The 27333-nt window shown below is 44.0% G+C and overlaps 1 protein-coding gene across 2 annotated transcripts in view; it reads left to right on the top strand.

Moving 5' to 3' along the window:
- SLC10A7 (solute carrier family 10 member 7) overlaps positions 1-27333 on the top strand; it is a 661109-nt gene that overhangs the window by 452102 nt on the left and 181674 nt on the right. The window lies entirely within an intron of this gene.

Below are 27333 nucleotides of genomic sequence, written 5' to 3'. Positions count from 1 at the left end.
ACTAATTCTCGAAACACAATCTCAAACATGAAAGTAGCACTGTTTCCAAGGGCCAAACTCAAAAGTTGAAAAGACAATTAATAATTTGTCATTTGCCCCTATTATTGTGTGTTAGGGCGGACATCACTTTGTTAAAGTCCTCTTTCTTGGTGGTGGTTATATACACCATGTTTTATTGGTTTCTGTTGACATGCTTTCTTTGTGATAGCTGTCATTTTACAGCAGTGTAATGCATACACTCAATTAGTATGCGTTGAGTGTGTGCTGTGCACGTTTTCCAAGGACTAACTGCTGATTATCTGTAGTGACCAAAAGTCTCCATGTGTTTTCAGGAAAAGGCCTTCAGGCACCCCTGCTATACCCACGATAGATTGAGTGATTGTTTCTTAATTATTTGTAGTGTGCAAGCAATGCCAGGGGAATAGCTTCAGGGTGCCACAACAATACAACATGCACAGAAGAATACAACAAGCAGAGTAGAATCTCAGCCTAGAGGAATATGTGCAAGGAGTGGCGTGAACAATCAGCAAAGTTCTGTCTAAGAGAACATACATACTTCTAAACAGAAAGACAGCATTTTTAGTAAAGTAAAATAGCCATAGGGAAACAAAACCCAGAAATTAGAGCATTAATAAAGAGAGTTGTAAACCTGACTTGGGGAATCCCCATGAGTAAAATTAGCATCTTGACCAGGTGGGTGGAGGCGCTAAAGATCCCCTGCAGATCACCTAATCACCCTCACACCCTCAAGGGCACAGGAATCCCACGGTACCTAGGATAAAAGACCCTTATTAACTGTGAAGCATGAAGATTAGTGATTGGGTTTTTGGTATGTTCCTGAGACCCATAAACTTTGCAGCCAGTAAATAGAATTAACATACCCATTCCAACAGGAACCCTAGTTACTTGAAGTTCAGCTTCTCCTTCACATTGCACTTCACCTGCAGTCCTCATTTTAGTATGCTGTTAAGTTCTAAGCTATTGTTCGCAAGTGAGAACAGCACATTTTGTCAATTTAAAATGTTGTTGTAAATGGCGTATCAAAGCACCTAAAGCAAGCTTTAAAAGCAATGTCCTATCTAATGAATCTCTTTATCTTGAATTACATAAGTCTGTTCAGTTTTCTTAAGACAAATATTTATAGATTCTCTTCGATTTAAAAAAAAAAAAAAAAAAAAAAAAAAAACACAGCCAACCTGTTTCACTGTGTTATCTGAACTTCTTCAGGGCTTTATAGACGTCAAATTGAGCACTTCATGGTTTCTCAAATATTAAGACATACGCATAAATAGGTTGCAAAAATAATAAACCATCAGGTCGTCCTAATTGTATGAAGTGAGTTATAAATTTTGTATTTCTGGCACAACTGGTATTGATTTATTTCTTTTCCCCTGTTAGACCAAGGGCTTTGCTTTTAAAGCTTGATTTTTAGGCATGCTGATATGCCATTTAGAACACTATTTTGAATTGCCAAAAATGTGCCTCTATCACTTGTAAACAATAGTGACTTTTCAAACGGTGTTTTGATGGTTAACCTAGAGAGATTGTTGCAGTTGTCAAGAAGTACAACTTTTTATGTGGCAGATCAAGCCACAGCCCTCTCTTTATATTAAATAATTGTGTTCTAGGCTGCTTACATTTACAATGATCCCCATTTCCTCCTATCAAAACTGATGGTTAATAGATCATATTTACAGTTAGCTGGTGTCAGGGAAGTGATGGCCAAATAGGCATTGCAACTGAATGTGATATATGTGCAGGAGGCAAGTAGGGGTGGTGTAAGGGAAGACCATACATTAATCTTTGTCTTCCCTGTTTCATATTTGGCAGCAGGTGTCCAGCACTAATGCAAAACTACTAATGTTAGTGTAGCTAGTGGATAACTAGTTTAGTCTAATTGCTATGCCAGCATATTGTTGATGTTGGCATCTGAGCCCTAATCCTATTCTTTTTGCAGCCTTCGGCATAATCAACCATATAATTTGCCTAAAAACGAAAAGCACTTGGTCTTCACTTTGTGCCAGATGTTCTTAACGTCTAATTGCAAAAAGAGACCACAATGAAGGACCTGTCTTTTTGTCACTAGAAGCTGTTTTGCGAACTGTTCTACATACTAATAGTGCAGTTCACAAAATAAGGATTCGGATTGAGTTTCAATCTGAGACACCTAATTATTAATATTCATTAAGTAGGTTGCAAATTGTGACTCAATCTTATTGCTCCAAATTACAGAAATGATGCCCTGCAAGGTTCAGCAGGTCACCATATCTGTGTAACTTTAAATACAAATTTATTTTAATGCAGCCTGTAAAAAATGTTCTTAAATAGTTTTAGTGAGACAATTGCCTAATATTTACAAAGGGAAAGGGTTGCAGAGGGACCTCGTTTCATTTTGTAAATGAGTTACTCCTCAGTAACTTTTCAATGGTTTGCAACCGGAATTGCTGTCAAGGCGTTGATAGATTGGATACGGATTTCATACTTGGAAGGGGCAACCACACAAACCCCTTCCAAATACAAAATTGGTATGCTTTCACAAACCCGTTTTAGTAGTCTGAAATATTTTACCCACTCCCAGAATGGGTTTTGTACATGGTCAAAAACATTTTGCGATTCACAAAATCTGAATCTGAGTGTTTGGGAATGCAGACATGTTTCGTACATCAGGCCCTTGGTCTTGATGCTGCTTATCAGAAAGTTTCAAACAGTTGCCACCCTATCCTACTGATTAGAGCCTCAGTCTCTGACAGGTGGTGTCGCATAGACCTCTTCCCTGTTAGAGTTGTTTTTGTATGTATATATTCATTCACGTCTTGGTCAGCCACCACAAAAGAAGATATAATGACCTTAGTCACATTTCCAAACCTATTCCATGGTTCAAATACATTTTGTGTCAACCTCTGTTAAAGTCCTCTTTTGCACCGTATAATAGTGGTCCAGAGCTGTTGGTTTCATCATAGAATCCCAAATGATATCTCAACACTTTTAGAGTTCCTCATGGGAACTCTAAAGCCATAGGGCTCTGCTACCAGAGCCCTACTCGTTCCTCGCCTCGATCACATCACTGCTGTTTATCTTAACCTTTCATGGTACACATTTAGGTGACTTCAAAGAGTGGCATCAGTGGCTGTTCATACTTTATTGAATCAACCATGCTGATTCACAACTTTCACTACCTTCCATAGTCTACACTGAATGTGGATTCCCCGGAAGACACGGTTCAGAGCATTCAGAACTTTCTCTGTGTGATACGTTTTGCATAGCTTGATGTGGGCCCAGATTTTAAGCAGGCAGACTCATGTACCATACTCGTACATGGAATGTATTATCCCTGAGTGTTATCAACTCCAACTCCTTCACAATTCTGGAGAACTGTACAATGGCCATTCTTTATCCAGCCTGGACCTAAAGGCATGGAACACTATGCCCCATAGCAATTAGAACATTAGTAAAATCTGTTCCATAACCTCACTATTTTAGCAGAGCCACAACTATTAAGCTCGTAGTTGTGACAGCTTATTTACAAGGTTCCCATAACTGTGTGCAATGCACCATACAAATACTTAACAGCATAACTTAAGACATCAGATTTAGCATTAAGTTGATCGGTGTGCTCCTTTTGTTGATGCTTTTAACACAGAGTATCTGATAGTCGATGAATAATTGATCAGATGTTCTTATTTTGATTTTTGGCATGCCTTTTTCCACACATCTTTTTGACTAGTTATTTCCCTGCGATTCTGTCTTCCATTGATGCAGTAAAAAAAATAAGACCTGCTCTATGTTGAACTTTTCAGAGGGAATAGTGGAAACTTTCACTTGAGCTTGTAACCTGTCAAAAACCTTCCTAAAAGTTTACACATGTCCAGAGCAGGTGTCTCCGTAATCACTATTTATATTCAGTGAAAATCATCCTGAGCTACTAATATTAGAGATTGAGCTTTTTGAGCTACTGATTTTAGAGCTTTGCTAGGGCCAGTTTTCAGGTAGAGGCGTATGTTGGCTACTTGTAAAATATTAGCAGAAATGGAAAAGTAAAAGTAATTACCACTAATAAAAAGGTTGGGCAAAATGCTAATCTGCCTTGAATTGGAGAAGAAATTAAAGAAGGGTCCAAGCAAATAGCAATAAACACCATAGGGTTAAGAACAGAAAGGAGTGTGCTTCTACATTATTTATGAATAGTATTCGGCCATTTTGAAATTGACTCCCAATATTCACAAATGTAGACTGGGACTGCTGGAGGATATGTTGTTCCATCACTGTTGGAACGACCTCTAAGTCAAAATTTTCTCATAGGAAGACCTTGACACAGTCATGGTTATACTGGTCCAGCCATCAGATTTTAAAGAAACCATGAGAAATCTGTTTGGGTTTGAGAAACCCTTCCGAAATAGATTATCAGCCACAGGGTGTAGTCTACTTTGGCACTATTTGGGAAAAATGCTAACACTTCAACTGTGCAAAGATAGCTGTACAAGCTCTCGGACGTTAACGCCACGGGACAGCTTTCTAACTTTCTGAATAATGATCTGGGCACATTATATGACAACCTGCATTAGATTATGTTTGGGAAAATTGCGGACGTTGATATTATTGTTAATAGGAGAATCTTGGAAACATTGTACCACACTTTAAACAATTAATTAAAATTAAATAAAATTCATTAACGTCTTTTTGTACACATCTTTTTAACTAGTTATTTTCTGGTGATTCTTTTCCAGTGATGCTGTAAAGAAATGAGCCCTGCTCTATGTTGACCTTTTCAGTGGCAATAATGTAAAATTTAATTTCGCTGGTAGCCTGTCAAAAACCTTCCTAAAAGTTTACATATGTCCAGAGCCGGAGTCTCCAACCTTTTCTGCAATAATCACTATTTATATTCAATGAAAATCATCCTGAGCTACTAATATTAGAAATTTGAGCTACTAATATTAGAGCTTTGGTAAGGCCAGTTTTCAGGTAGGGGCGTATGTTGACTACTTATAAAATATTAGCAGAAATGGAAAAGTAAAAGAAATTACCACTAATGAAAAGGTTGAGCAAAATGTTAATATTTGTTGGATTATGCCACCTATCAAGGATTTTGGAAAGAGATGATCAAATGCAGTGACTGAACATTTGTGATCTATGACACAATGGCAATATTGCTCAGCTTGCCTGTACAAAGTAACTCACTGACACATAGACAGCCTGTCAGATAACAAGAGTGACCTTGTTTCTAAATATGGAAACAAAAATTCGCCATGATATGGCTCTGTGTCATGCAATAATGGATACTGCAAATTATACTACTAACTGTTGTCAACAGTAAACCCAAGAAACACATAATCAGCGAGTCTCTCATTTTCTTGCACTTTTTATTGGAATTTTTATCCATATAGCTACATAAATATATTGGTATGATTCGACTTGTCCATTACATTGAGAAAGCTAACATTTTTGCTCTGAACTACTTACTAAGAAGGTTAAAAACTGACAAAAAAGGCAACAAGAAAAGAAGTCAAATGTAAATAACCATGTCTATTCCCAACAACTACACCCCTTAATGTAGAGCGTGGTTTTCTCACTAGCTTGGGACCGATTCACCAATAAATAAAATGTCCCCAGTGTTCAGTAATAAATACATCTCCACCAGACATGCTTCTACCTTTTGGCATGCTGAAAATTGTATGTATGCATATTTAAGAACGGAATGACTTATTGATGTGTCATGCAATAAGACTGCTTGCTGGTCCAATTACTTCTATGGCCTTTACAACAGCACAGCTCTGAAACCACTGTCCAGTCTTCTAACAAAAGCACTATGCTCAACCTGTACAAATCTGACAAATGTTATGTATTACTGATCTTAAACTCGGTCAATACCCTTGCTCCCATTTTTAATTATTGGGGATATTGAACCACATACCATTGAGTGGTTTTATTGTTCTCGATATTGCTCACCTGGTAGAGCGTGTGTGTAGCCTTATGCTTTGTCATAGTGGTTGAGCATCTTCCAGACCTTTCACAGACAAATATTTTTAAAACAGCAACAGAATGCAAATTGAACTTGCTGCTGCTGAAGTTCTAGACTCTTCCACCATCTCAGGTCCACTTGTTTGCAGCCTGATTGGTTCTAGTTGGTGATCTGGTTTCATCTTGTAGTCTGGGTGGCCCACCTTCAGTTTAACAACTCTTTAATGAGAGAAAAACACTACCAATATAGTAATATGCATCTTGTGCTGAATCCAGCTCAACAAGTTTTACCAGGTTTACCAAGGTGCTTACTTTTGATCACATGCTTTATTCATCATCAGTAGCCTCACCTGTGTGACTGGGTTATCGGAGTACTTTCTCCCTAGGAAGCTTGAAAGATATTGTGTTTTCTTGTATACCCTGCTTAATATCTGTGAATCTACCCGGTCATTTGTTGAAATCATGTTAGAGGATCTAGTTTAGTTTGGTTTTAAATTCCACAACAAGAGTGAGATTTCTTCATCCAGAGCGGACTGCTATAATCTAGTGCATCCTTCTGTCTCAGTCATGCATGTAGTGGTTTTCTAGGCATCTGGGATGAACAACCATATGGGACCCACTTGATGCCCAAGCCAGTCTTTTTATCACTGTTTCTCATCTCAAAACTTTCTGTCCATTCATCAGCAGGGCAGACTCTTCCCAGTTCCTCCATAAGTCTGTGCTGCCTGAGCTTCCTAATCTGGTGCCATCATTCTCCTAGATACATCGGTTACCATTACCAATTACAGCTTGGTGGAGGCAGTTTGGCAGCTACCGTGAATAAACAAACTGTGGCTGCTGAAAGAGGAGCGACCACTGAACAGCTGTCTTATGAATCTGAAAGTCCTGTTATTGGCCATGACATCATGTATTCTGTCCTTATGATAGAATGCTCTAATCCAAACAAACAATGCTACCCTTCTTTGGGTACATCAGCATTTTCCATAAATGAAGAAAAGTTGATTGTGGTCTCTCAGATCAGCGCTACCCTCAGCTTGTCAAAGCACTCTTATAACTTTAATGAATTAATTGTAATGGAGTTGTGGAACCCTAGCATATATTTAATATTTTGTTTTGTAGACCCTCACCCACTCCGTTAGTAGCTTGCATCTTCATCAGGTCTCATCCTGGTCCTTATAAACCAGGTGGAGGTAGCACTTTTAAGATTTCTTCTCGGGGTGTAGATCTAAAGATAAAATACCTAAGGGTTGCCCCACTTTCTCGTTATATTGGATGCCCCTGGTATGATTAAAAATTAATATTTGGATGCCTAGGGATACAATTATCCATGGATCCCAGCATTTGTCAACATGCTTCAGCTGTTATCTAAGGACACTAAATACAAAAAATAACCCTATTGTTGAAATAAAGTCTTCTCTCTACCGGTCAGGTTTATTTGTGGGAATAAGAGTAACTCATGCATGCTTACTTAGCCTGGAATCCTCATTGCATCTGATAGTGCCCTATGTTTATATTATCATTGCATTAGGAATGGGTGGCGACATGCCCTTGTAGTCACACATTCATTGTGTGCCATGTCTTTGTTCACCTACTTACTCCTGCCGCGATTCCTGGCTGTTTGTTAGAGTCACACATGGGGTACATAAAATAAAGGGAAACGGAGTAGCTCTGAGATATTTTTATCTTTACATTTTTAGACCGAGAAGAAATATTTATAATGGTCCCTCTACAGAGGACGAACCCATCCCGGTTAATAGGGACCAACGAGACCCGATGGTGAAGCACGGCACCAATAGAGCATGTGAAGTTACACAAAACAAAATAGTAAATATATGGTGAGGTTCTACCACTCCACTCAGTCTTTGGTTCATAAATGCCTTTTGTGAATAGGATTGATTAATGGGGGAAGGAGTGTCCTCAGTCCTGACAACGATCCTCTCATTCCTCTCCACTTCACACAGTCAGCTGAGTTGTTTCATGTGCGTAACCATTCTTTTTATGCAAAATACTCAATGGGAATAGACAATACTAATAATGTATTACAAGTTTGTGTGATTTTAGCTCCACCTTTGCACTGAAAGCAGTGTCAATGGAGCTGTTAAAACATTTCCTGGGCATATCCTTATCTACATTGTGACCCACAGGAAACTTTTGCAACCTTGTTTAGACTGAAATCTAATGTGAAGGGACAGGGACCCTCTGTTGGGAGTTACACTGCCGTAGTACGTCTGTTTAGTAGTCCCAGACTTAGTAAAGCTTGTTCAGCTTGTCATTGGAGTTCCCCGAGAACGGCCTTCCAGTGTAATGGCAGATTGTTAACATTGTGTGGCACAGACCGTGATTTTGACTTTCAAATACTTTCTGGTCACAGTGATTGCTATAACTCACTATTTTGTTGGCTTGCATTAACAAACTTACTTTGGAGGACAAGATTCAATCTTGGACAGTGAAACAGGTTCACTGTTGCTATTCCACTTTGCAGTGCACGAAGGGACGGTTCCACCAGTAGCTGAAGCAGCAAAGCCTTCCTATTAAATCTCTGTGCAAAACTTCACTCTCTCTAAAACCTCAATGGAGTCCAAATTCCCAGGTTGATAGATGGCAAATTCTCTAAGCCGCAGCTAGCTAGATAAGCAAGTACAGACATAGAGCCACGATACGAAAAAATAAACATGTACCTGCATAAATAATGCTCACATCGTGTATCTCTGCAATACATATTTATGAGCACCAAGGTACATTAGCAGTCTTTAAAAAGATTTGGGACCCTTTCCTGATTAATTATTCATAATGCTAGATGTCCCCTTATGAATAATTCCTGTCCTGCTCTCATGCATCCCTCGCCCCCGGTTGGAGTTCTTCACTGCACTATGATTTAAAAGGGACTTGCTCTTGAATATGAAGTTCCTCAACGGTCAAGTTATGAGGTAATCAATCAGTACATTTCCAGGAAAAATACTTATCCAGACTTCAGTTCACTTCTGGTATTGACGAGACCGGTTCTTTGATCCAAGTTACCTTAGCTTTGCATTCTGAGATACAAACAAACACCTCTTCCTGCGTCATATGTGATGTTCATTGGTTTGTCTCCTCTTGTCGCTCTTGGCTCTACCATCCCTGAGCATCCCTTACATTGCAAGTAAACATTATGAGAACAGTGAGGGCAAGTCTTCACAACTACCGTCCACTCTGTAAGAGGCTTTTGTGCTAGAATACCGAACTGGTCTTGTCACCCATTCAATGCTATATGCCCCAAATACGGAAGGTCTCAAATTATAATCTGCCCTGCCACACAATATTCCAGAGAAAACTGTTTACTAATTGTCGAAGTCTTTGTGTGATCTTATTCAACATTAACATTCTGCTGATGATGTTAATAGTTTCATCATCCTTTCATCCCTCTGCCATAGTTCAGTGTGGACAGGGATCTGTGACCTCTCACTCAATCGGGCCATGTTCTTGCTGCTTTAATTCTGTCCAGGAGAGTAGAAAACAGTCAAAAAATATAAGAAGTTGTTAGATGTTTGTAATAGTCGTTAATCGTTTTACTAGTTCCGTTGCTAGGTCTGTTTTTCAGTGCGATAAGCACTTTTTCGATTTGAAGTGGAGAAATTAGTGTGTGTGTGTAGTAACATGCAGCCCCATGTAGGTTTAGACCAACGTGTGTGTATGTGGACTTGGAGTCCTGAGGAAATTCAGGAATGTGGTGTCCTGCTTGTCTACCATACCCTATAATGTTGTTGTCAATCAGACCACATCTTTGCCCATGGAAAAAAGAAGTTTGCAAAAGTGACTGGAAGTAAAACAGGAACGGATTGCAACCAACAGACCAATTACATTTGCAAAGTTGCATAGTGTCTTTGAAACTTCCACTAAAAAGTTTATGCACTTGATTATCCAAACCCACTAACTATTTATCATGTGTTTAACTAGCCCACGCTTCTCCAACAAGTAGATCGAAGACCTCTGGTAGCTCACTGGCTCCCTGCAAGTAGCTCTTCTCCATGCAGTCCAGCCTACTAATTTTTTGAGCTTTTGTTTTGTTAAATTAGTATATGTATCCTAAAATTTTAAAGCATGTATTCTGGATGAAATAATGTGCTCATAAAGTGATGTTTTAAGAAAATTGGATTTCCAAAATATTTTTAAAGTGATGTTGGCATGATACATCATGCGGTGTTGGGGAGACTTATTGCAAATTCTATTGACTTGGTGCTGGAGGCATTGCAGCTGTCAAGTACAACTCATTTAAATGCATTCAAAATTGATAAAGCCCGTTTTCACATTACTGCTAGCAAATCTGCCAGATACACTGAGGTAGCCCCTACCAGTAATCTTGCATGTAATAATGCCTGAGCTGGGCACTATTTCAACACTAATAATAGTTGCTGCTTACAATTTTCATTGAACATAAGTAGCTCTTACTACAGAAATGGATTGGAAAACCTTGGTCTAGCCTGTCACCCTCACAGTTTCACAGGTTTCCCTAGAGTACCTAGTACCTTGCAACCCTCGCCACCTTTCGACCCCACAAAAAACTGCTTCGCATTCCCTGTCACACCATGTGTGCACCATTATAGTCTGTCTCCCTGAACCCATGACTGTTTAATAGTGCGAGTTGGGTATCCTCACCCTAGAAGACATGTTTGAGTGGAGTGATCTTAAATACCCTGCTTAGGAAGTGATTTATGTAATTCTTCCCAATCCCTTGTTGATGCCGTTTTCGTGGATGTAGTTTATTGGTTTAGTTTTAGATATGACAGGTATCACTTATAGCAGCCAGTTACTACCTGTAGCAGTATGGTTGTTGATGGTAATAGGGATAAAAACGACTGTATTTCTGGTGGATGCATCTTCCAGCTGATTCCTCGCCTTCTGAGTTATTCTTCAGGCCAATCTGGAGAAGCTTTTCCCAGACAGTGTCTCTACAGTACCACCAAGTGGCACCATGTAGGTTCAGCCACAACTCCGCCTCCAGACATAACAATACCAGAGGTAATTTACATGGCACTTGATATGCTGACGTTAGTTTCTAATACTTTTTCCACTCCTCATCAAAAAGTGTGCCTAGGAACCAAGAGCGTAGCAATAGCAATAAAAACACCACATACAAGTTTTGCATACCTTGAGGAAACCATTTGTAATTCTTACCACAGGGGCAGCACAAAGAACACCTCGGACCAGGGGCAATACTATATAAATGTGCAAAAGAGGTTCCAGGTAGAACGCATATACGTTATGAATATCCAAATAATCATTAATGATTTTGTTTTTATTCCAATATGAATTGTCAAACAGACAAGATTAAGCCCACTCTCTAGTTTCAAAATAGTTAAATATAGTTGTTTCAAAATTGATCAACATTGAATATAAAGGAAAACTTGAACACGTATGTAAAAAGGAAAAGAAACGACAAAGGAACAGCATATGGGTAAAAATTTCAGTAATCTGACAATATGAAACTAATATTATTTTCCAGTTGTCAGAAGCGTCAACAGCGTTTTGACCGTAATAATTTAGTGGGTAGTCATCAGCACAAAAATTAGCTTAGATGAGCAAGAGCATCAATCATGAAGCAGGAGAAACAGAGGTAAAAAAGGCAGGAAAAAAGTGGGCATCAGCGAAAAAATGAATAATCGAAAGGTAACTGAATTGGGTAAGAAGAAGGAAGTATAAAAGTACAGTTCAGAATACTCACAGCATGTAGATTGATTAAAGTCAACTGTGAAAAGTATCAGACAGCACATTTAATGTAGTCAAAAAGGAGGAATAAAGTGCCTAATACCAGTGATGGGAAAGTGAATAAAATACCACTGGAAAGGGAATTGTATTAGAGAAAGTCGTCTTTACTCAAAAAAGATAGCAGAAACAAATCTGTTTAAAGTAAACAGGGAAAAGCTATAGTCACCTGTGGAAAAAAATGTGTGATAAGGGTTTGCGCAGCCACTGTTGAAAAACCATAGCACTACAACCTGTGGACCGCCAAAATGTTCTTCAGGAAGGCATCCACGTTACTCGGAAACTGCCAAGAACTGAAAAGATCAGAAGAAGCGTGCAATACACTCTGTTCGGAATTAAAAACCTCTACCAGTGTTGCCAGATTTTGGGACCCTTCCCAAGCCAAGAGGTGTCCAAGCACAAGTCCAATTTCAGCCCAATGCAGACCAGTATCAGCCTAAAATCAGCCCAAGATTGCAACTCTCAAGTTATGCAAAATAGCCCTCAGAAAGCGTGTCAAGCATATTTCCAATTTCTAGTTATAGTATATTGGATGGAGGTTCAGTAGGCACTTGTGCACTCTCAGAATGATATCCATATCTATTAACAACTTCTGATTTTTGAAGATTAGTTCCCATTGTGACCTTCTAACTGGCACTTTGGTCATCACAAATTTAAGCCTGAATATGGAATTGATGAATTAACCTAATAAGAGCAGACTATAACCCACCTTAATGAAGTTCAAGTCTGAAAACTTTAAACTATTGCAGCAATGGCTCTTAAAACTGTAAGTTTACCTTTTCTTGCGTGAATAAGACCACAGATTTGTTCAGAAGTAAAGAAACAACCTTAGGTTTAAAGCAATTCCAGCATGACCAGTTTGGCAAGCTGCAAGGGTCACCACAGTACAGGCGGCCCACTGCCTTCTGCTAAAATGTACAAAGGCCAGAAAGGAGATAGTCACTCTGACAAGTCCTCTGCCCTCCACTCCAAAGTCCTTCAGCATGACCACTTACTTTGGCACTTAAAGGTATGCAGGACATACATCCCTGCCTTTGTTGCAGCAAAATTAGACTAAAGCTCCCACCTCACACTCATCGCCAGACTACACACAATGGGAATACAAGGACAAGCACTTAAATGGATAGCTTCCTTCCTCTCTCTGGAAGAACACAGCGAGTCAGACTTGCGCCGGTCAAATATGAATCCAAGGAGCTCATCAACGGAGTTCCACAGCAACTCACTCAGCCCTAAACTTTTCAGCAAGTACTTGACTCCTCTGGCTAACATCATCAGATCTTACGGAATCAACATCTCCTACGTTGATGACACCCAACTAATTTTTTCCCCTCTGAGGAGACTGTCACCACCAAGACAAACTTCAGTTGTATGAAAGAGAACTACCTCAAGTTAAACGCCAACTAAACAGTGCTTATCTTCAGGGATAAGAGCTCACCTTTGGCCTCCACATGGTGTCCCCCCCCCAACATGGATCCACACCCACCCCGATTGACTACACTAGGAACCTAAGCCTCATCCTGGACACCAACTTAACCATGAAGTCCCAGGTCAATGCAGTAACCTCTGCATACTTCCACATCCTCCGCATGTTACATAAAATCTTCAAGTGGGTCCCCTTGGATACCTGATGTACCATCACGCAGGCCTTAAACAAAAGCAGATTGGATTACAGCAACACACTCTATGCTTGCATCCCAACCCATCTTCTTCACAGACTAAAAACCATCCAAAACGCTGCTGCCAGACTCATCCTCGCATTCCGCGATTGATTCCACACCACTCCTCGAGTTCCACTGGCTCCCCATCCAAAAGCCAGGCCAGCTCACACTTCTCACACACACGTTCAAGTCACTACACAAAACAGGACATGCATACCTTAATCACCAGCTTCGTTTAGACCAACCAACCAAACACATCAGGGCCTTTTCCTCACTTTTTGAATTGCACAAGATGCTGAAAACCTTGCTTTTCAATTAGTCTTTTTGTGGGACCATAGAGACTGCATGTACTCAGGCTTACCACATGCCTATTCTCACATTCTCAGTGCCTGGATACTCTCACGGGTGACAAGCAGCACTCTACAAATCCACCGTACATCATAGTACTACTGACTTGTACAATCTCAGCTCCTTTACACCTATCACCCACTCAGGTCTTTAAGTGTAACAGGTCTTAAAAATGACTTGGAAATTTTTACCTTTTTAACAACCGTAAAAGCTCTTATGCAGTCCATCTCAACAATATTTTGCTTCATTCTTCATTACATAAGACTATCTGTTTTTTTCCAGGTATTTCTGTCATTTTATTTTCAGGCAACATATGACCTTTGTATAGGTCATATTGTGAACTGAGTCGCCTCCAGATGTCTGGGTGAGTTCCGGTTGTGGTTGGGTGTTTATTACAGGGCATGAATGAGAGCCTGGAGGCTGAAAACAGTACACGTTTCTCACAGTGTCTGACAGTGGGTCATTATCATGTGCAGATTAGATGTACACACAGTTCTTGCCCTCTGCAGAGCACACAAAACAATGCTAACCTTTATGCCAATTATAAATTAAAGCAGTGCCTGTGCAGCCAGAGCCTGCTTCACAGATAGTTTAGTTTCCCATTTAGGCCAGGAATGGCCGTGATTGTGGGACCCTTTTACTCCACTACATCTTTCTGCAAATCTCCATAGATGTATCAAGCATGTAATCTCTCGTCTTCAGTGCCAGCTTTCCACTCTATTCTTTTGACATGTTTGCCCTTTCGTCACTGCTGGATACGAGGGGAACATAGACGGAATCACCAGCTATTCTTTATAGCTGCTAAGTTTCCCAGGTCTGTGCGTGATGCGCTGCTTCAGTCCAGGATTTTTTCTTCGAGCTCTGGGACTTGTCCTGTTTTAAAAATGACTGCAAGTCCCAGAATTCAGAAAACAGTAGACTGGAGCAGCACATCACACATGGGCCTGGGAAACATCGAAGCTCTGATTAATGATCTGGATCTAGGCCTGCATGAGTGAAATATGCAGCATTTGTCTCCGTGTAATTTGCTATCACTGGGAGTTATTCAGCAGCCCCCACAACTTGTCAGCTTTCCTTTCAGAGCAGCAAACTATGGAGTTTCAAGTGGTTTTCTTATTTTCACTTCCAGCTGGGCCCAATATAAAGGACTAACTTAGAGGGCAAATAGCCCTCCTTCTGCTGGGCTCAGGTGGTGGCCGGAAGGTATCTGGAGCCCAATACCTAAAATGGAGGGAAACAACGGCCCTCAGCTTTTTATCACTTCACAAGTGCTTAAGAGAAACTATGAATTGGAGGCTGGTTTTTGACTTTGTACAGATCCTGCATGTAAGAGATATAAATGCACTGGAAGAATCTCAGATGTATCCCTCTGTATGAGTAATTACACTATTAACAATCTAAAAGGTACTTGATATTTTATTTAATTTCTTTTGTAGTGTTACTCATGCCAGGATGAGGGAAGGGTACCAGAGCGCTTTATCACACACACATGATAGAGAAACAATTGATCATTTGTACGTAAATCATTTTGCATGGAATGTTACACATGACAATGAGAATTACTAGGTGTAGGAGTCACATATCCATACTGGCAAGCAATATATGTTAAGAGTACTTGGTCTTGAAAAATATTTAAAATAGCAGTGGTTGGGCTTGTCTGTACAAAAAAAAGACTTTATTACTACCCAAAGCAACCCTACTCAGCAACCTAACTACAAAAGATTGAAGTAAAACAACTTCAAGGTTCTAATCCTATGCCTTCCAGCTTCTGGATGTCTGTTCATAGCTCATTGTGTAACAATAGAAGGATTGCAACTTACAAACTTCAAGTAATAAGAGTTAGACTCTGCATCAGGCACATTATCCCTCTGTACTACTTTAAGATAAGTTAGAACTGTCACCAGACAAAATACGGATTTCTGCCGTGGTTGAATTAATCACCAGTTATCTTACCACTTTTATTCATCCTCTGAACAAGTGGACATACATGATCACAGACTTGGGCTCTGCAGCTAGCTGGGCAGGCTGATTGACCAGACTTACTTTTCCTGTCAGACCCGCAGGAGAATAGACGAGTGACCTGAAAAGTCCTTAGCCACATGTTGGAAGGAGGGGAGACTAATCCACGCAGTCTCTTTCAGGTTTGGTCAGTGCCAAGCCTGGACTCTCCTCCTTAGCACCAGTCATCCTGCTCACTGAGGCCTGTACACACAGTGGACAGGCAGTTGTTTTCAAACAGGGCTGTCATTGGAAGCGCTTTGGTGTGATGAATTAGACTTTCAGCCTTGTAAGCAAACCACCTCTGGGAGTGGTGTCAATAATGATACATGTAATTATGTTAAGGCACACCTGTCATCACACCTTAATGTAACTACTTGTATCATTATTGTGTGCAAGCCTGGGACATACTGCTGCTGACTCAGAGGGGAGGGGCACTAAAAGAAGGGACTGACTTTGCCAGAGCAAGACAGAGAGTAGAGCTGCCAGCTGTGCCCAGAAGATAGTGTGTTGGAGCTAGAAACAATCAAAATGAAAAAAGGTACTGCCTCACTCTGAAAATATATATGTACACAGGGCCCAATCCAGCCCAACAATCTGTCACTGGTCATTTGTGTTATTTTCCTCTCAAATAGGAAAAATGTACCCATTTGTGCTGAATATAGTCCAATCTGGCAACACTGACCACCTGCTGACGCCGCATCACCAGCATAAAAAAAAATACTCTGAAATTATCAAAGTGGCCAAAAAATGAAAAATCAAGGAATCAAAAAACAGCCAGGAATCTCAGGAGTGCGATTGTCACAGGGGTTGGCACAAAGTGTCCTACAGCTTAGGAATCGTTTTCTAAAATTGTAATAGGAAATATAGTAAACATTGTACAAAAAGGAAGAAACATTGAATAACCAAAAGGTCAAAACAATGCATTGTTAATTTTGCATTACATACATTTTTTAAAACAAATACTTATTGGTAACACAGGGGTGTGGAATTCCTGTAGCCCTGCGCCCAGGACTAATCTTTGAAGTCCAAAAGACAACAAGATTTCATGCTTAGTTTGTCCTTGGGCCAAGTAGACCCAACACCCTGCAGCACAGACCCTTTGGCTTACAGTACTACATTGTGGAGCACAGAAGGAAATTGTCTGCAGTTGAGGTAATATTTGTGTCCATATGTTTAAGCTATTCAAACTTGTATTTATGGTTCATTAATGCAAAGCCTTTATTAGGACGAGTGCTGTAAATAAACGTAAGCTCGGACTGCACTATTGACTGTGGCTCCAGTAAAAGAAAAAAAATAGAGTGTACACACGCTTGCAAAGTTTAACAATAAGAGGCTACGTAAAAAAACCTCCCGGAATGCCCTCTGATTGAATGCAAATGTTTGCAGAAGCTTGAAAGCAAGATTGATGATCCTTTGCTTAAAAAAAAAAAATGTTCCCAAAAAAATGCAACTAGGAAAAAAATGTTTTCCTAAACTATTGTGAAATTTTAGGTACCATTTCTTTTCATTTAGTAAAATGTATTGATGCATGATAGTATTTCTAAAACGTATTAATAATGGAAAATCATTGTGCCCAGTTGCAACAAGATTATGGGGAACATGAAAATAAACAAGCATTGGCAAAGTCAATAGGTCTGACATTAGTGATCGCTTTTTTTGTTTTTTTCAATGCATGTTTTGTTTTGACACGGCTTTTCTAAAACTTTATTTTTGTGGGAGCTACCAAGCCCCAACATTGGCAAAAGGCAAAAATATTTTTGGTCTCAAAAACATACTTTAACACAGTAGTTCCTGGCACTGAACAAAATTACTTAGTATGCCGATATGTCCTTGTGAATGAGAAGATTGCTATCATTCACTGTAAACCAGCCACTAGATTGATAGAGAGGGAGATGGAATTTTAATAAAACAAAAGGTCTTTGTTCACGCACCCTAACTAGGGGGTCCGATGCTTAAAGGAAGTAAGAAAATTGCACCCATGGTATGTCTTTGCATTAGTGCAGATTAACGCATCTCATGAACTCACAGGAATTTACAGAAGCTGACCAGAAAATCATACTACTAGAAAGTATTTGCTGATTATATTTTAGCACAAGCAAATATGCATGTATAGATTTAATCATGTGAAAATCTACTGAGCCGTTTACAAGTTCACTTTCCCTCCAACCACTCTTTTCCCAACCATGGAAGAAGCTTTACTTCTGCCCTCGTCAGGAGTAAAGGTGACAAAAATAAGTAAATTGCTAGTAGAAAGCCCTTACTATAGTAGTACCCCTGGCATAATCTGAGATGCTATTGTCAGAGCTGTTATATAATGTGATTACTGCCAGAATTTGTCGCTGCACTACATGGCACCAAAAGGACAAGTAGATTTTTTTACAGGACAAGAAGATTTATGAGCAACCTGTCCCATGGACAAGTAGATATTTTATTAAATTCTACACCCCTGATTTAAATCTGTGGATAGGTGGCAAAATAATTAAATTGCTAGTATTAAAGCCCTATTATATTATTACCCCTGTGTTAGAAATGGGGTCTTTGGTTGACAGTCAGGTTGCAGCCTGTCCAAGCAAGGACCCTCACTTTAGTCAGGGTAAAGGAGAAACACACTGGTTAACCCTCGCTCTCCCCCTTGGTAGTTTGGCATGAGCAGAAAGGCTTAACCCAGAGGCAGTCTGTAAAGTATTTTTACCAACACATACAGTAATACAGTGAAAACACTACACAGTGGACACCACACCAGTTTAGAATAATAGCCAATATTTATCTAAATCAAACCAGACCAAATATGATAAAAATCCACACCGGATTACACCAGAAATTCACTTCCAGGGGCCCAGGAACTGGAATGTCACCCTCTGGCAAGCTAGAGTCCACAGCATGCAGACTCTGTTGGTGAAGCCTTTGCTGTCCCTGAAGCTTGAAAAACAGGAGGGAAGTTCAGTCAAAACCCTTGAAGATACCTCTCAAGCAGGATTGCACAACAAAGTCCAGTCTTTGTCCCATTTCACAGGCAGAAGAAGCAACTGCATTATAGCCCCACAAAGCACAGTCAGAGGCAGGGGCAGAACTTCTCTGCTTTTCAACTCTTCTCTTGGCAGAGGTTCCTCTTGAATCCTTGAAGTAATTGGAAACTCTCTGGTATTTGCCCTTGCCTGGCCCCAGACACACACCAGAAGGTTGGAGACTGTATTGTGTGAGGGCAGGAACAGCCCATTTAGGTGTAAGTGACCACTCCTCCGTCCTAGCCCAGATGGCCTATCAGGATATGCAGGCTACACCCCAGCTCCCTTTGTGTCACTCAACCAATCAGTTTTTATAAAGCGCAACTACTCACCCATGAAGGTCTCAGGGCGCTGGTGGTGGGTCTTGGCCTCATTCGAAGAGCCATGTCTTGAGGTTCTTCCTGAAGATGGTGAGCGATGGGCTTTGTCTGAGGTGCGTGGATAGGTTGTTCCAGCTCTTGGCTACGAGGTAGGAGAAAGATCTTCCGGTGGTCGTTTTTCGGACTCATGCAATGGTGGCTAGTGCCTGCTGGACGGATCAAAGGGGTCTGACGTGGTTATGGAAAGAGATGCGATTCAGGTAGGCTGGTCCGATGTGAAGGGCCTTCTAGGTGTGGGTGAGTAGTTTGAAGTTGATTTGCTTCTCCACAGGGAGCCAGTGGAGGAGTCTCCGTTGTTGGGAGATGTGTTCTTGGCACGGGAGGTTCAGGACGAGTCTGGTGGTGGCGTTTTGGATGAGTTGTAGTTTCCTGGTGTTTTGTCGTCGTGCCAGCATAGAGTGCATTGCCGTAGTCGAGCTTGCTTGTGACTAGGACGTGGGTGACTATTTTGCAGCAGTCGTCCGCAATCCATTTGAATATTTTGCGGAGTTGGCGGAGGGTGTGCTAGCAGGAAGAGGTAACTGCATTTACCCGTCGAGTCATTGTTATGGAGGAGTTGAGGATGATTCCCAGGTTGTGGGCGTGATCAGTTGGAGTAGGTGGAACGCTGAGCGATGGGGCCACCAGGAGTCATCCCAGGCTGAAGTGGAGTTTCAGTCAAGTGGAGATTTACAAACAGCCGAACTGTCAGTCTGTCCCAGACAGGGTATATACAAGCAGACGGAGTCACACAATGGATTAAGCAAGAAAAAGCCCACTTTCCAAAAGTGGCATTTTCAAGCTATCAGTCTAAAAACAACCTTCACTAAAAGATGTATTTTTAAATTGTGAGTTCAGGGAACCCAAACTCCACACCTCAATCTGCTCCCAAACTGAAACTGCACCTAAAAGATATTTAAAGACAGCCCCCATGTTAACCTATGCTAGAGATAGGCCTTGCAACAGTGGAAAAACAAATTTGGCAGTGTTTCACTGACAACATGTGAAACACATCAGTATATGTCCCATCTTTAACATACACTGCACCCTGCCCATAGAGCTAACTACGGCTTACCTTAGGGTTGCCTTACATGTACAAAAAGGGAAGGTTTGGAAATGGTAAGTGGGTACACTTGCCAGGCCGAATTGGCAAGTTAAAACTGCACACGCAGACATTGCAGTGGCAGGTCTGAGCCATGTTTACAGGGCTACTCATGTGGGTGGCACAACCAGTGCTGCAGGCCCACTAGTAGCATTTGATTTACAGGCCCTGGGCACCTCTAGTGCACTTTAGTAGGGGCTTACAAATTAATCAGAATTGCCGATCAGGAATTAACCAATCACCATTACAATTTACACAGAGAGCGTATACACTTTAGCACTGGTTAGCAGTAGTAAATTTCCCAGAGACCTAAAGCCATCAAAAACTGGTCAGAAAAAAATAGGAGGAAGGAGGCAGAATGTTTGGGGTTGACCCTCCAAAAAGGGCCAGTTCTAACACCCTGGCATAATCTGAGATGCCATTGTCAGAGCTGTTATCTAACGAGATTACTGCCAGAATTTGTTGCCGCACTACATAGCACCAAAAGTACAAGCAGATTTCTTTTTACAGGATAAAAAGATTTATGAAGCAACTTGTCCCATGAACAAGTAGATATTTTATTAAAGTCCACACCCCTGGTAGCACAAGGAACACAAAAAAGATGTTTACACTGCTGACTGAACTTGTACAAGAAGTTGAAAGGATTACCTAAAAAAAAATGAAACGTTTGTCAGACAGCTCAAGGATAAGCATCCTTTGTAAATATGTAACTATATATATTATCTCCGACAAATTAAACATCGTACTCCAGGAAGGTCTTATCTCAGCCTTTAATTAATTCCACAAACCAGTGCTATCCACCACCCAATGCGTTTCAACCTGAACAGGCCTTGATCACAGACTTATAGGTCCCCACATAGTATATGGCACCCAGGGCATGTAAGACTGTCCATACAGGGCTGCAGCACTGTTTATGCCACCCTTTGTGTGACAAGATACAAAATGTCCCCCAGCCTGCCACGGCAGACTGGAAGAACAGTGTTTTCACTGCCAGTTCGACTTTGCCATTTAAACCCATGGTAAAGCTACCCTATACCTGAATATTACAAAAACATAGGGAAAGCCTTTGGAGTCCTATGGCAGGGAGCCGTGTTTTGTTAAGTAAGATGTGTTTTATTATATGTCTTAGCAGCAACACTTACAAATTGTCTTTTTTGCTGTGGGTAAAGTTGGTAGCCCCATTGGCTAATACACAGTTACCAAGTGGCATCCTAACTGGGCTAACGTTTGACTGGGAGTGCCAAAATGCGTCATGTAAGCATTACATGCGACTTGATGGCCAAGTGGAAATTAATGTCACTTTTAAATGTATGCAACTTTTACAAAGTTGCCACTCTGTTCACCAGCTAGTCCAGTGGTCGCACAAAGGCACTGACACACAGACAGCTTTCTGCCCACCTGGGAAGATTTGTAAATGACTCCCAGGCCATGAACAAAGGCTGCTTCCCCACTGGAAGATGTGACTGCCTCCGACAGGATGGGTGCTCCAAGTGTTAGCCCAAAAGGCAAGCTTCAAAGGTGAAGCCGCCTTTGAAGGGCTGCTGTGACAACACTGTCGGGCAGGATGCCTTTGTTTCCTGCAGATGGGTTGGAGTCAGTTCACAAACTGGTTTTCCAGGGGTGTGTAGCTCCGTGGTAGCCACACCTCTCTGGTGGGCTACCAAGGTCCTTACAGTCAAGGAAGGATTTGTCTGGGGCATGGCCAACGGTCCGGAGATGGCGCACGCTTAATCCCCTCGCTCTGGAGGGGCCGACATAAATCCGCAATAAATGCGTGCCATTTCCGGGCAATCCGGAGCCCGGGAGAGAGTAGGTGATCGGGGACTGCCCCTGGGGGCGACTGAGCCCCCGCTGGGATCGCGGGGCGCTCGGACCCGACTGCCAGCCGAGGGAGAGGTTCGCGGCCTACCCCGGGACTCAGAGGCGGGGCCTTGCGTGAGGCGGCGGGCCGGCCCCGGGTGCGGCCGAGCACAAGGAGGTGACCGAAAACCATAGTGAGGCCCCGAGAGGCTCTCACTGAAGCAGTCGCGGACACCAGGAGGTGTCTGTCGGAATAATTAAAGAAGGGTGTTGGGCCGCGCCCGGCCTTCCGAGGAGCGGGTGAGCCCGGCGGGCCGCGGGAGGCCTGCGCCCCGCGGCGCTGCGGACGGCAGCCGGGATTGGTTCCCGCGAGTGTTGGCGAATTGTGCGGGCCCGCTCCCGGGCCCCGTGGAGGTGAAAGGGGTCTGGGGGGGGGGGGCGGAAGACCCCGGGAGAGACAGCGCACGAGAGGGGGGAGCGGACAGCCCCCCCTGGAGCGGGATGCGGCCCTGGATAGCACTCACGCCGATGGAAGGGGGTCTGATCGGGGCCCTGTTGGGGGCATTCAGCAAGCCGATACGATGGAGGAACCTACAATAATAAGCCAAGCTCGCCCCCACATTGAACGGAAAAAGGCGGGCCTGACCTGTGTGCCCGAAAACAGCAACAAGTTGAATTCAGCCAACAAGTCGAACCAGGCTAGGCATCTGACCGGGAACACTACGGGCGGGGTGCCTGGCACAGCCTGCTGGTGACCCCATGTACCGATGGCTCCTGTAACCAGACGGAACTGGAACCTGGGCGGCCTGGAATGGGTCCCAACAGACAACTAATGCCACAGTGAGTACTTGGAGGAGGCGAGTGTGATCTGACGATGGCGCGTGACCGACCTGGGCCTACGGCGAACTACCGGCCTGAAGCGAGCACCCTGGGAGCACTGAGACGCAGCGGCGGAGCGGGTGGGGCCGTACCCTGAGGTGCAAACGCGCTGAGTTACGACTGGAAAGATCAGGGTAGAAGGGAATAGCGGCTACCCGCGGGATGCCAACACGGATCTCCCTGGCTCAGTAGCGGCAAATCGTAGATAACTGGCGCGCCCTTGGAGGGACTGCCCTGCACCCGTCTGGGGTTGTGGCTGGACCTGTGGCCCGGAGCTATAGAAGGCAGGAGCCTGCGGCGTGACTCGGACCAGTGCCCATGGGGTGTGAACCCCCCCCATGCCCCTCCCAATAGATGTCCCCCAAGGCCCGACAAAAACGCAAAATCACGGACACTACGACACCAGCGGAGCACAAAAAAATGGAAGCACAGGGCCATTCCCTGTTCAATGTATAGGAAACCCTGGACAAAATATTAGGGGCGATAGAGGACACAAAAACAACACTACAACGCGACATTAACCAAGTAGCGGTTGAGGTAGGCCTACTGAGAGCAGACCATCACAAGCTTGCGGACAGAGTTAAAGAAACAGAATCCACGTTGGCAGTTATTGGGCCGAAACAGAAAGATCTAGCGGCCGAGGTGACCTCCCTTGCTACCAGAATGGCACGGCTTGAACAAAGAACTGAAGACGCGGGAAGGGAGAAACAGGAGAAACAACGTGCGGGTGGTAGGCCTCCCCGAGGGGGCTGAAGGAACCAACATGGTGGAGTGTCTGGAGAAATGGTTCAGCACAACAGTGGCACCTGGGTGCCTGTCCCCCTTCTATACGCTGGAACGTGCGCACCGGATGCCGTCGAGGCCTCTTGCCCCCTTGCAGACCACCTCGTGTAGTAATTGCCAAGTTACTGCACTACAGAGACAGAGACACTCTTATACAGAAGGATAGAGAGCTGGGCCCGTTTAAAGTAGCAAACGGAGAGGTGACACTATTTCCGGACTACACACTGGAAGTCCAGAACAAACGAGCCTCATTCCTGGCAGTCAAGCGGGCTCTAAGGGAAGAAGGGATACAATACTCGTTGCTTTATCCAGCCAGACTGAGAGTGATACTGGAGGGGAAGACCACCTTCCTACAATCCCCGGAGGAAGCGTGGGAATGACTCGAGAAAAATGGACCTCGGGGGGCGGCCTGCGAACGCGGAAGCGGTGGGGAGTCGGACCCCCGGTCCCAGAGGACGCAGGGGCCCAGGGGTCTCCCGCGGCTGGTACCAACACAGAAAGAAAAAGGCAAAAGGGCGGCCCTGGAGGCGGCGGCCCGAGTGAGTGGGGTTGCAACTCCCCCGGAGGGCTCGGGGGAGGAGTCGGACGATACGATGGTGTCCTCGGCTGGAGAAACGAGCGGTTCGACGTGTGCTCCCAGGGTGACACTGCAGACTGCTGACGAACTCGGATAACTCCGGCGCGTGGGGGCCCAGAGACACGGCGCAACGACTGAATGAGAGGCCTCTCCGGAGCTGGCCACCCCCCAACCCAAAACCTCGCCGGTCCACTTTAGCTGGCGAGAACTGCAGTGATATGTTCGAACAAGTTGCACTGTTGCATAGTTTTCTGGGCTGCCCACAGTTTGGTAGGCGCCCTGGGGAGGGGGAGTTGGGGTTTACATTTACAGTTACAAGTTAAAGTGGCAAAATGGTTGGTGATACCTGGCTACAGCGCGAGTCAGAACACAAGAAGGGGTAAGTTGGGGACCTGTGGGAACCAGGGGCGCCCTCACCAGGCTATTACACTAAAATGGCGGACTACAGTCTCTTAACGTGGAATATCAGGGGGATGGGCACGCCGGCTAAACGACCTAGAATTCTCTCATACTTAAAGAGAAGAGCGGTACAGGTGGCAATGCTACAGGAGACACATTTGACGGCTGGGGAGGTGGAAAAGCTAAGACAATAGTGGAGGGGTCAAGTGTTTGCCACAGAATACTCAGCATATACAAGAGGCGTAATGATATGGGTTAGGGCCGGGGTCCCTCTGGTGATAGACTCTTCCAACATAGACCGGGAAGGTAGATATGTGATATTGGAAGGGAGGCTGCACGGTACCCCGATTGTTATAAGCTGCATTTACGCCCCTAATCAAGACCAGATCCCCTTTCTGACTAGATTGTCAAGCCAACTTACCCGCCAATGCACAGGAGAATTACTAATAGGGGGGGACTTCAATGCAATACTAGACATAAACATGGACAGAACAACACCGCCGCTGTGGGGGGCTGCATCAACTAGAATAGCCAAAAAGCTAAGTGAATGGCTGTGCACCTGGGGGCTGGTGGATGTCTGGCGGGAGCAGCACCCAACGGACAGAGACTACTCATATTACTCGGGCCTACACCGACTACACACTAGAATCGATAGGGTGACATGCACGGCGGGCCTTGCGCGTAACATGACTCACTCTGAGTATCTTGGCCGCACACTGTCGGATCATAATTCCTTCCTGCTGACACTAAGGGTTGCGGAAAATATACCCCCCATACCATCATGGAGGCTGTCCCCCGCGGCGCTGGAAGATCAGGCATATAGAGACGCTCTTCGGACCCACCTAGTAGAACATATTAAGATCAATAGTGGATCCACCCCATCCAGGGCTACAGAATGGGAGACACTTAAGGTGGTGACGAGGGGATTCTGCCTGGGGCAGTCGGTGGGTATGAAGCGCACACTTGAAAGGGAGGTGGCTTCTTTGGAGAGGGAAATGCATGTAGGGGAGCTGAGACAGGGCCCTGAAACCCAGGAGAACGAAGAATATAACCGAGCCAGCAGAGAGCATTCCCGGATTGAGGAACAGCTTAGGTGCCATAGCATGCAAAAATATCTGGCATCACTACAATCAGAGGAAGGCAGATCAGGGAAGCTCTTAGCATGGCTGGTACGACCAAATGGGGGCGGAGAGCCCATTACAAGTGTACAAGATAAACAGGGACTTCGTAGACACAGCCCAGACCTAATTAACGATGCATTTAAGGAGTACTATATGCACTTGTATAGGAAACCTAGTGACCTAGGGGCGGAGGCCTTTGAGGATCTCCTGCAGCAAATCCCACTCCCAGGATTGAGCCCGAAAGAGCGGGACAGCCTGGGGGGACGGTGACAATGGAAGAGATAAAGGAGGCCATAACGCAATTGGCTCCCGGGAAGACTCCTGGCACAGACGGCTTGCCAATGGACTTTTATAAAAAAATACAAGACACTACTGACTCCCCAGGTTGCGGAAATGTAAACGGAGGCTCTCCAACGGGGGCAGCTGCCGTGCACGCTCCGTGAGGCCTTGGTGGTGGCGCTCCCCAAGACAAAAAGCAGTGAAACACTAGTGACTGAATTCCGTCCCTTATCAATGCTGAACAGCGACTTTAAGATCCTTAGCAAGGTCATGGCCGGCAGATTGCTCCCCCTCATGACCACACTCTTGCACGCAGACCAGAATGGTTTTGTCCCTGGCCGCAGCACGTCGTTGAACTTAAGGCGACTTTTCACTATCTTACATATGCCAGAAGAGGAGAAGCCCCCTGGGGGGGTTTTGCTCGCTGTAGATTTTGAGAAGGCCTTTGACTCGATTAGGTGGGACTACCTTAGGGCCGTGATGTTAAAAATGGGACTGGGGGAAGACTGGGTGAAATGGGTGGATCTACTGTATTCATCTCCGCTGGCACGGGTGAAGACGGGCAGAACGATATCCAATACATACCCGGTATATCGGGGAACTAGACAGGGGTGCCCCTTGTCCCCGCTGCTGTTTGCCCTGGCAATTGAACCTCTGGCGGCCCAACTATGACAAGAGGGAGCGGGCAAAGGAATTAAGTGGGGTCCAACTAAACATATATTTTCTCCCTTTATGCTGACGATATACTTGTCTACCTGAGAGATGGAATCAGTGGTCTCCCGTGGGCTCTGGGGATCCTGGAGGTTTTCGGGGGGCTGTCGGGGCTCCGTCTTAACCGAGGTAAAACGTTTGTATTCCCCATGCTCCCGAACTGTACACGCCCTGAAACATGCCCGATAGATGTGAATTGGGCCCCTCAGAGGTTTTAAATACCTGGGAATTCAGATATACCACGAGCTGGGTGACCTCAGGGATGGCAACCTGGGTAGGACGCTCCGCTCTTTGCGATCCTCGGTGGGGTTTTGGCGGTCGCTGAAGCTAACAATAATGGCCAGAATTGCGCTGTCAAAAATGGTTATGCTTCCCCGCCTCCTCTATTACTTTGCAAATCTACCGCTATGGATCCCCCCGACGTGGTTCCGCGAATTGAACACATTGCTTCGGGAGTTGGTGTGGGACGATGGTCGCAGACGTACGGCACTGTCAACCATTTGCAGGCCGACAAATGCAGGTGGACTGGGGGCCCCTGACTTCGAGGCATACTACCTGGCGTCCCAGCTACAGTGGGTATCTGGCTGGATGATAGGCGCAGAACAGTTGGACCT

This window comes from Pleurodeles waltl, chromosome 1_2, assembly GCF_031143425.1.
Source record: "Pleurodeles waltl isolate 20211129_DDA chromosome 1_2, aPleWal1.hap1.20221129, whole genome shotgun sequence".
In the NCBI taxonomy this organism is placed as follows: domain Eukaryota; kingdom Metazoa; phylum Chordata; class Amphibia; order Caudata; family Salamandridae; genus Pleurodeles; species Pleurodeles waltl.
The sequence above is the reverse complement of the archived record's forward strand: the minus strand, read 5'-3'. Positions and strand labels throughout refer to the sequence as shown.